The following is a 10,805-nucleotide window of genomic DNA, read 5'->3' on the forward strand; positions in this document are numbered from 1 at the left end:
AATCTACAACGGACTCTCCATCAACAGAATCTACAACGGACTCTCCATCAACAGAATCTAAATAATGAATGAACTCCCATGTATGAACGATATAATGCACTCCCCAACGATACATATCACAATAGTGATGAAAAATAGACAATGTTTGATTACAAGTTATTTGAATGAATAGATGTATTGTCTTCCATAATAATATTATGGAAAAATGCAGGCATATTATATTGTTGATCGATAATTGTTTTGTTTGATGGAAATGATAAACGAATCATAAGTTTTATTTAGACAAGAGTTCAGCGGAAAACAATTAACAAATAATAAAGAGGAAAAAAATATGTATTCTCATTTCAAATAAAATGTTATGTGGTTTTAATCTTTATTTATTTAAAATCTTGATAAAAGTCGAACTGAGAAACAAATAATCGAATTTGAAAATAGTCAGCATCATATAAAAGCAGCGTAGTACGCTTGTATAATCGCAGATATTTACCAAAGTAGTTTCTCGACGAACGCTGTATTTTGTACTTGCAAAAATGGGTACAGCCGTTTGGACTCTTCTTATTCTATCGCTATTGGCATATGAGGTAATTAAATTTCAATCAAATTCCTTTAAAACTGAAATTAATTCCATGTTAACATTGATTTAAGTTTGCCGACGGAATTTTCGTGACTTTGGGCTTTCTGAAGGAAAAATGTTCATATTTGAACTTACAATTTATTGTTCAACCGTTGGTTTGTCAAATTTTAAATGCTACCATTAATAAAACAACGAACTTTTAAATTCTATGATGATCATATGGACGGAACGCTAGGGGTAGACACAAACTAAGAAAAATTCGGACTTATTAGGTCCTGTCGTTATATGCGACGTAATAAAAAAAAAAAATTAGAAAAACTATCAATATAGAGTCCGTGTCTCCCTCCTTAGACGGAACGAGAAAATCAAACCAAACTGAATACATATTTTTAAAGGTGTACGTAGAAAAATAAAATATAATTAGATATGCAAAGCTAAAATGATGAAATATTTGATGTTTTTATTATTGAAAACTTTATAATGATGTGCAAAATGATGCAGACTTTGTCGATGTGCAATTTCAGTTTTAATGATGCAATTGCGTGCGTCAAACAACTCAACTCCTCAAGTTATTCCGAGAAATGATCGTGTCGTAAAAGATTGTCCATAAGCAATTGCATGTGAATGTGCACTAAATATCTGTGACTTAAATGTAATCGAAAATATTTATTTTTCTTTCGAAATTATACAAATCTCCGATTTCATCATTCCGAAGACGTCAATATCATTCAGAAATGTGATTTTCGATTGATATATAAAGGGAGACTTTTGTTGAAAAGAATCATACATGTTTTGATAACGATCTTTGGAACATTCAAATAAATATTATCAAATTCAAATAATACTAACACTTCGAAATGAAAATTCAAGTTGCTTTTCTAATTTTGTGCTTTGGGCTGATTCAGGTGAGTCAATTTAGTTTGTTTTAGGAAATTGGTATTTGGTAGTTAACTTTTTCATTTAGATGGTGCAATCCACGCCATGTCACGACCAAGGAGGAAGTCCACCCCAGAATCCATCTCCAAATCTAGCTCAGAATCCACCACAAAATCAACCCCAGAATCCACCAACAGTTCCAGTTTTACCTGCTATTCGCTAATTCCAAAAGCCAAATCAGATTCAAAGCTTCTTTTCTTAACTCCGGAGTTAAAATTTTTTGATTAATATTCAAACAATTATTATTCATGTATTAACCTAATAAAGCACAATTTGATCACATCAAATGCATTTGTTCTGTCTTTTGTTTTTGGTCACGTTTGCACTTTTTGAACACATCTATCATAAAAGATAAAACTCTAAGCTAATTTACATCTGGACTCACTCATTGACTCTACAAATACGTGAATAAAAAACAGTAGCAAAGACAGAATGTAAATATGAAAATAAATGGAAACAAATGTTTATGTGATTGTTTTAAATTCTGGTTCAATATGTAAGAAATGACAATTGTTAACTTCCAAGTTTTTTTCTCTGTCGGGAACACACGTCGTTATATGACGATGTTGATATATTATTAATCATCAATGACGTTAAATTCTCTTTTTCTGACTGAAATACTAAACCGCTGCAACTTGCATTTTAAATGGGAGAACGGTTCGGTTTTTAAGATAGATTGTACCCAGCGATATAAACAAACCATTTTTTTAGTTTCACTTGAAACCAAACCGGAGCATTCGGAACGTTCGAAAAATGGTTTCTACTACAAATCGCATCTGCGATGCGCTGTACTGTGTGCATAGCATCAACGTTGTACACTTATAAATTCGAAGCATCGATATTTACGTATACATAGCGTGAATGTATGTTCGCATCGCTGATTGTACCTGAATATGACATATCGAAATTCCATTTAACTTAGAACTATAACAAGTGAAACAAGGAAGGTGTCTCTTTCTTTCTCATTATTGAAAATTTTTGAGAAATACTCACCAATTTGATGTTTGTGAAATGAGCCGATAGTGTGGATTTCTTTTCACGATGAATGTTTTTAACCCATATTCATTGTTTATAAATACAGGTAATTCATTTCATTTCGTCGGAATTCGATGATATTGATCTGAGTAATTTGCTTTTTGTTTACTTTCTCTGTCAAATAATAATGTGTAAAATAAATGCGTTACGGGACTGCTAGAAATCAGCAATTCATTTTTCATCTTTTTTATATGATTAGACCAATAATTTTCGATGTAAAACTTTGATGTCATTGATTGCAATCAATATTGAATGCAAACCTCTTCTTTGATTGAACATATTGTTTTGCAACACCAATTATTATTTTAAATATATCTACGAAAACTTTAAATATAAACGACGATATAAAAGAAATTTATATTTACCTTTTTAATTCTAACATTTTACTGCTAACAGGTAAGTAATCTTGAAGTCATGTATCTTGATTTCCAATCATTTTATGTTTGATTTTCACTGGGGGATTTTTCTTCAGTTCATCATTCTTAAAGTATCAATGTCAAAATTGAACTATTTAGTGCCTTTTCATTCCGTATTGCATTTACTAGCACAATGGGTAAAAAATTCAAGTGAAATTTCGAATTGAACGTAAATCATGTTCAAATATAAGTAATAAAGCATATAGTTTAGTTGAAATAAAGTCTTTGGTTTGATCCTTTAATTCTATTGTTATTGGCACTTCTACATTTAATTTTTAACCATATCGTCTTGAATTTCTGTTATTTTTCCATTATTTTAATGACACACACTGAATCATCCATTTTTCGTTGAATTTAAAAATGATTTCATAAAGTGACGCATATTTTCGTTGAAAGTCGAATGCGATCGAAAAGTAAATACAGAATCTGAATAATTCAAACACATTAATTACTTATAAATTATTAGTCACTGCCATTTAATTGTCCATATTACAAAAAATTATTCACGAATTGCATTGTATTGGGCTGGAGCTGTAGAATATATAAAAAGAAAATATTCCAGCCACAGAATCATATCAAATAAGAATCTGAACGTGAAACATTTAAATCATTTACAAGAGACAGAAATGAAAAGCAAAATTATTTTCTTCTATTTTGTCATTTGCTTGGGGCAGGTAAGCAAAAATTGTTCAATAATCATCAATTAAATATAAATACCATTATCTTTAATTAAGGCTGTATTTTCCGAGCACTGTGACTGTAAAAATAAGTGTGAATGCAATGGGGGAGACAATTGTGAACCGGCCAACTCAGGCTTTCAACCTCAATTAAATGAAATCAACAAACCACAAAATGGACAGCTTCATCAACCTTTGTTTGATCAAAGTCCATTTGGCCAACTTAACGCACAGAACCAGCCAAGAAGAGGTCCACCAAATTTTCGGCCAAAGCATACACCGAAAAATGACAAGCCAAACAGAAAACCTGAACACTTACCTATTCAAATGGTTCCAGACAACAGCCGTCCAGCTAATCAAATACCATGATTGACCATATTAAAAACTAAAATATGTCGAAAATTCGATAAATTAATATTCTTTGTAAAACAAAATTTCTCTTTAAAATAAACAATTGGCGCAATTTTTAACTATTTCCTTCCACAATACTAACTTCAAAAAATAAGCACTAACCTGTAAACTTTTTTCTTCTGTCACTTCTTGTTTAAAAAAAAAAGAAAACAATTTGTTATTGGTTTGAATGAAACGGTTTCTACAAATACAAATTATTTTTTTTACGCTGAATAAATTTTCAAATAAATAGTTTCCAAGGGCTAATTTGTGTCTTTCAGTATTCGATAAATTTCGGGAGAAATCTATTTGCCGAATCTGCCAAATATCGATCTTACTTCACATTTCCCTGGCATCTTCGTACTTCATTCGGCGAATAAAAAGAGTAACGTATTCAATATAAAATGCCATTCAATTTTATATAAATATTGTTGAACATATGTTAGATGATGTACTGTATTGATAGGGAAATGTAATTATTTGATAACATATCATTTAATTAAGATGTTTTTATTATGTTATGTTTAATCTCTAGAATTTCAACAAAATCCAAGGTATGAACGTTACAAGCTATGAACGTTTCGAGTATTTCCAATAAAATCTGGATAAACTGAAACATCATTTGCTTAACGTAAATAAATAATTTGGATTAATTCGGTAGCTGAACAAATTTTAAATATTTGTGTATTTTTGAAGGCATTAAATTTCATTCATATATTTCCTGTATTGTATAGTATAAATGAAATGAATGTGAATTATTCGAAATCAGTCTCATTTGCAGCTTTAACAAGTGTTTTCAGTTATTATTTGGTGTTTTGATAAAGTTTGAAAAATGCAACGCAAAACAATTTTCGTTTTCTTCATTATTTTGGTGCTTACATATCAGGTATATATATATATATATATATATATTGATATTTAATTCGTATAATAAATGTAATCAATCCCATTCGTTTGTTCAAATTTTCATGAAATTTAAGGGTTCCGGAAATTTGCTCACTTTGTTCCAAAGAAAATGCCAACGGTTTCCATTTCTTTTGAGTTGTACATTATTCAACTCACTTATACCAAACACTGCTAGCCCTGTAAGCACTGCAAGCACCCCAAGCTCTGCAAGCACTCCAAGCTCTGGATTCACAGGTAAGACAATTAAATATAAATTAACAGTTCGATTGTAAATTCTTCCGAATATTCCATTTAAAACGGTCTTTTTATTTATAGGAGCATCATCATCTGGATGAAGACTCTAATGAACTGCGTATAATAATAGCTCTAATTTTATTGACTTCGCTTTTAAAAAATTGAATATTTTTATTTGAAATGAATAAAAGAAAAGTATTAATTACTCAATATTTTTACCTTTTAATTTTTTAGTTTATTTCGAATACATTTGGTTATTTTCAATTTATTTCGAGCTTTTAACTGTCCATTCATAAAAGGAAAACAACTGTTCTCGGTACTTTGTTTGAACAAATGGATTTCCAAATTAAATGCTTTTTTGAACTTGACATTGAGTAGACTCTAGATATTATCAAAAAAAAGTGATATCTGCGCATCATTCAATTGTTTATTTACCCCAGAGATTAAAATGAGGATTTTATTTGACTACCGGTGAAACTGAAAATCCTGTAGAAAATGACAAAAAAACTTCGAAAATATCAAAAAATAGGTACTTGATGGCCAAAAAATTGACCTCTGGACGGCATGAAATGATTTTTTTATATTTTGCACGTGAATTGGTTGATATAAAATTTGCATCACTATAAGACGGACCCATTTGATCAAAACAAATGAATTATTTAATTGCACGTGTTTGAGATTTATATATTTTTTGTTTCAATCACAAAAATTCGTACAAGACTGGTGGCCTAACGCTTCAAAAGACATGAGACTAACAAGCTTACATCGACGACGAATCGAAAGTGGAATAATTTTCATATATGACTTGATCACAAAAAACATTGACTCCCCAACACTAAATGATCGAATAAAACACAGAGAATAACCAAACTATAATTTAAGAAGAAGAAACTTACTAGACATACCAGTGGTAGACCGTAACTATCTTTATAACAACCCTTTCTTGATAATGTATCGTAACTTTAACAAAATAAGTGATGTATTTACGAGCTGTTCTTCACGTAACGAATTTATATCAAAAATCAAAAAAATACCTGACATCATTTTTGAAAATTAAAAATGTGTATGTAATTATATACTAAACTAGTTTATAAGTATATGTATTCAGTCCTGAAGGGCGTAGAAATGAATAATAATAATAATAATAAAATAATGTTACTCTAATTTTTAGCACTGTGTAGCTATAATTCAAAATTTTAAAGTGAATAATATTTGTGCTTCATAAATGTTGGGTCGTTCGATGCGTCATTGTTTTTTTTTATTACTTGTTGTTGTTGTTTTTTTGTCATTCCGCACCAAAAATGCTATTTGACAAAGAAATTATGAGCTCACTAAATAATTTAATTTTTATTTCCTTAATAACAGTTTCGGTTGTACGCCTGGTTGCAGTGGTACGCCGCATTGACAGTGGAAGCGTTTCAAGAGCGACCAATTATCAATTGGGATGCGATTTTATTCGTTAGTCGACCGACGGAATTATGGGCAGTACAATTTATATTGGCATTCATTTCATTAACTGAAGCGATGTTATTAACATATTTTGGTTATAAGGTAAGTGCACACAGACATACTATTTCATTCGCTTAATGGTTCGCGCATTAAAAAATAAAATTATTGACCGATTTTACGATGTTATTAATCAAATTTTTTGATCAAAGCAATCGCTGTGCTGTGTTAAAACAGCAACGCTCATTCGTTCGGTCGAAAATACATCAAACTGACTCATTTTGATTTTATTTCATTTGTTCAGGTTCCTAAGTGTAAATTATGGAAAGACGTTGCCGCTGTACTTGGAATTGGTGCTAGTAGCAACAATGTAAGGTAAGGCGATTTAATTTGGCAAAATCAAGTTTTTCGTTTTAAAATTGAATTTATTTGCACATTGAAAATAGGTCCGTCGCCGCAACAATTCGATTATCGACAACAAGAACCAACGCTGATAAGACGTCATCCTGATTTTGAAAAAGAAAAGTCTCCGATGCCAAGCAAAAGTTTTTTACCCAGTGAGATAACGGTTCCAACGGAAATTTCAATGGAAAAGTCTAAATTATCCCAGAATCTGATCGTTCTTTTTTTGCCATTTAAATTTGATGAGCGAAAAATAGTAAGAATAATTAGCTTCAGATTTTAGATTTTAACGAGTCAATTTCTATCATGAAAAAAAGGCGATTTTCATGGCAATGGATTAACCGATAGATAACTGATAGATTAGCAATAAAGTTAGCAAAAGACCAAAAAAGTTAGCAAGCAATAAATTGAGATTCAAACTTGAGATTGAAGTCAAACAATATTTCATATTTCATTTTAACAGAACACTTGTGTTTTTTTTTAATCTAAAAAAAATTAACAATTCAAATGTAACATTTGCAAAGATATCATTTGTTTTTGAATTATTTTTTTTTCCGGATTCTAACTCTTTAGTTGTGACACAACTAGACCGGTGACAATTAATCCTATGTGAACAGAAAAACATTTAAATAAAGATGAAGATCTCAAAATCTATGAACTAAAATAAACTTTTACTTCAAACTAAAATTAACTGCATTTTTGGAACCAATATTGATTTGTTGATTTTTCGATCGGACCGTGATGTATATTCTTCTTCATCATTTCATCTCGTTGCTGTAAATATTAAAAACAAATTCTAAGTCATACTTCATTTTTTCAAAAAAACTATGTATACTATGCTATACTATACTCACATTGGCAAATAAACTCGGTTGATATTATTCATGCATACAAATTGTTTGCACATTGGACATCGTTTTCTGGTTTCTGCCACATTAGTTATGCACTTTGTACAAAACATGTGGCCGCATTTGGTTGTTGATACCTCTTGTTTTTCCATGGTCTCCAAGCAAATGGCGCATTCTAGTTGTTTTGTGGCATCCTTCTTTGCATTCGAATCGACTTCTTTTGGTTTGATTAGTTTAACATACAGTTCGAATGTGATGTTGTTGTTTACAATGAATCCGTTTTCTGGTTCCATTAAATCAAGCCAATTAATCACTGTTCTTCCACAAGGTAATAGATGTTTGATGTTGCCACTCCAATTAAATTCATGATGGTGGGGCCATTCATTTGAAGATTTCAATTTGAAATCAACTTCAATGATGTATAAACACTTCACATTTCTGTCTGAACATTCTGCGTGAATGTAAAGACGATTTGTCAGTCGAGAAATAACAAATTGCAAAGGCACATTTTTCAGGGTGAACTGTAGCGTTCTTACCGCCATGAGATTTTCGATGTTGCTTATTGTTACGTTTAATGAAGCCAAGCTACTTTCGTGACAGCATTTGTTGAATTCAAACAAATCAAAACGTAGTTTACTTGAGGTTTCGTCGTGTATATCAAGTAGTTCAACACTGACGTGTAACATGATTGCGCCGTTTTTGATATAATCATTCTTTTCCTCAAATAGGTCTGTCAATTTGATGACCTTTGAATGACCCCACCCCATTTCGATGTAATTGAACACGTAGACAAGATTAATGACAATTGGTTCACTTTTGTCAAATGACAATAATTTTATGTTGCATTTGGCTGTAATTGCCAAATCAAGTGGTTTATCTTCCACTGCACAATGCAAATATATTGCCAACCACTTCTCCTTTTCCGTTATATTCTCCTCTGTTTCGATTTTCCATGGTATGCTTCCGACAGTAAATTCCGGTGACCAGAAATGTTTCAATCTCTTGACTGGAATTCGTAGTGCGTAGTCACATTTTGTTTATACCATGATTGCTTCTGCTTCAGCCATTTTGAAATTTGTTTATCGTTTGAGTGATGAACAGAAACTGAATGTCGAGACTGAAAACGCTCTCCCTTTTATAGAAATGTACGAGATCACGATCGAGGTTCTATGCCCCTGCAGAATGAACAGAAACTGAATGTCGACACTGAAAACGCTCTCCCTTTTATAGAAATGTAGTGAAGGGGAAGTGTGCCACACTAGGGGAAGTTTAAAAAAAATGCACACCATAGCGTAAGAATCATTCTATTTTTGGCTCTCTTGCGAATTACAATCAAAGGAGAAAAATAATCAAAGATGTCTGGACGCGGTAAAGGAGACAAAGTAAAGGGGAAGGCAATGTCACGATCACATCGAGCTGGTCTTCAATTCCCAGTCGATCTTGATGGCATCAAGTTATTGACACAAATTGGAATTGAACGTAAACTAAGTCGCTTTTCCCTTTCTTTTTCTAATTCATACGGTTTGCTTTGATATACGATATTCCGTCATTAATGTAGATAATTTACAGACTTTCTCGTTCAAATGGCTTCGAAACATTGGTGAAAGAAATTTCGAGATTTAGGGTGCACAAACTCGTTCATCGGATCAAAAAATATTGTACTACAAAGTTGTTCAGAATGACGAGAGAAATTTTTTGGGAGTCCCACCCCTTAAGGGGGTCGGGGGGTCAAAAACCCCCAAAATATGATTTTTTTGACCTAAAACCCCAAAATTCGGAATCAGCATGAAAAATTACCTTTGAATCGATATTTTTCTCATCCACCTTTTTTCAAGAATTTCGGACCAAAAAAATGTAAATTCGACCCGTAGCGGTGCAGTGGAGGGCGCGTAATGGAACTACGTGCCCATCACATTTACAGAACTTTTGGCAACACTGTTCGTAGTGTTTTGACATTTCATGAAATGTGACATTAATGTTCGTTCATTTGAACCGTGTTTGAGTTTTTGAAATAAAGTGATGAAATTCTAATTTATTATTGTGAGTTTGATATATATTTTATTATTATGATAAAATAACAGTGAAAAAAATGTGTGAAAACATATGTAAGTATTGAAAATTTCAAAAAAATTAGTTTAAATTTCTTGAATTGAATTGGTAAAATTTCTTCTTATTTACAAGGTGCGTTGTTCTTTAAGGAGTCAGTCAAAAATATATTTCTTTTTACTACATGTGTTTGTTATGAGTATCTCTGAGCGGTGCACTGTGAGTGTGTAAATGTGTTACGGCTGGAACAAAAATGTGCTAACGGTGGCACAAGTGTATTTACTCGACCGTAATCGACAGAACGGATAACTAACTTTCAATAATTCTGAGGAAAACTCAATAATATTTTTTAAAAATATTGAACTTAATGACGCTTAATGAAGTAATAAAAAAGAAATATATTTTTGATTGACTCCTTAAAGAACAACGCACTTTGTAAATAATAAGAAATTTTGCCAATTCAATTCAAGAAATTTACACTTGTCTTTTTGAAATTTTCAACACTTACATATTTCACACATTTTTTTCACTGTTATTTTATCATAATAATAAAATACATATAAAAACTCACAATAATAAATTAGAATTTCAAAAACACGGTTCATATCAACAAACATTAATGTCACATTTCATGAAATGTCAAAACAGTAATAACAGTGTTGCCAAAAGTACTGTAAATGTGATGGCGCCACCAGTACTAAAATACTACACTGCGCTAGGACGATTCGACCCCTCAAATCTAACAAAGTCGATTTTACACTTTTTTGGTCCGAAATCTGTGAAAAAGCGTGTATGAGAAAAATATTGATTCCAGGGTAATTTTTATTGATTTCAGGGACCCCCTGACTCCCTTAAAAAATTATTTCTCCTGTTTCTCCTGCGTTGTGTTTGACTC

General features: G+C 31.5%; 2 long non-coding RNA genes across 2 annotated transcripts; both read left to right on the forward strand.

The window, feature by feature from the left end:
• The first annotated feature begins 445 nt into the window (after positions 1–445).
• Positions 446–1,739, forward strand: LOC116349834. The gene is made up of 3 exons (XR_004201953.1): positions 446–581; positions 646–1,479; positions 1,539–1,739. It is a non-coding gene; the product is annotated as an uncharacterized LOC116349834 (long non-coding RNA).
• Positions 1,740–3,517: 1,778 nt separating this feature from the next.
• LOC116349836 lies at positions 3,518–4,108 on the forward strand. The gene is made up of 2 exons (XR_004201955.1): positions 3,518–3,635; positions 3,696–4,108. It is a non-coding gene; the product is annotated as an uncharacterized LOC116349836 (long non-coding RNA).
• Positions 4,109–10,805: the final 6,697 nt, after the last annotated feature.

The sequence above is a fragment of the Contarinia nasturtii genome, unplaced genomic scaffold (assembly GCF_009176525.2).
Source record: "Contarinia nasturtii isolate CC-2019 unplaced genomic scaffold, AAFC_CNas_1.1 Cnas_scaffold_3174, whole genome shotgun sequence".
Lineage (NCBI taxonomy): Eukaryota > Metazoa > Arthropoda > Insecta > Diptera > Cecidomyiidae > Contarinia > Contarinia nasturtii.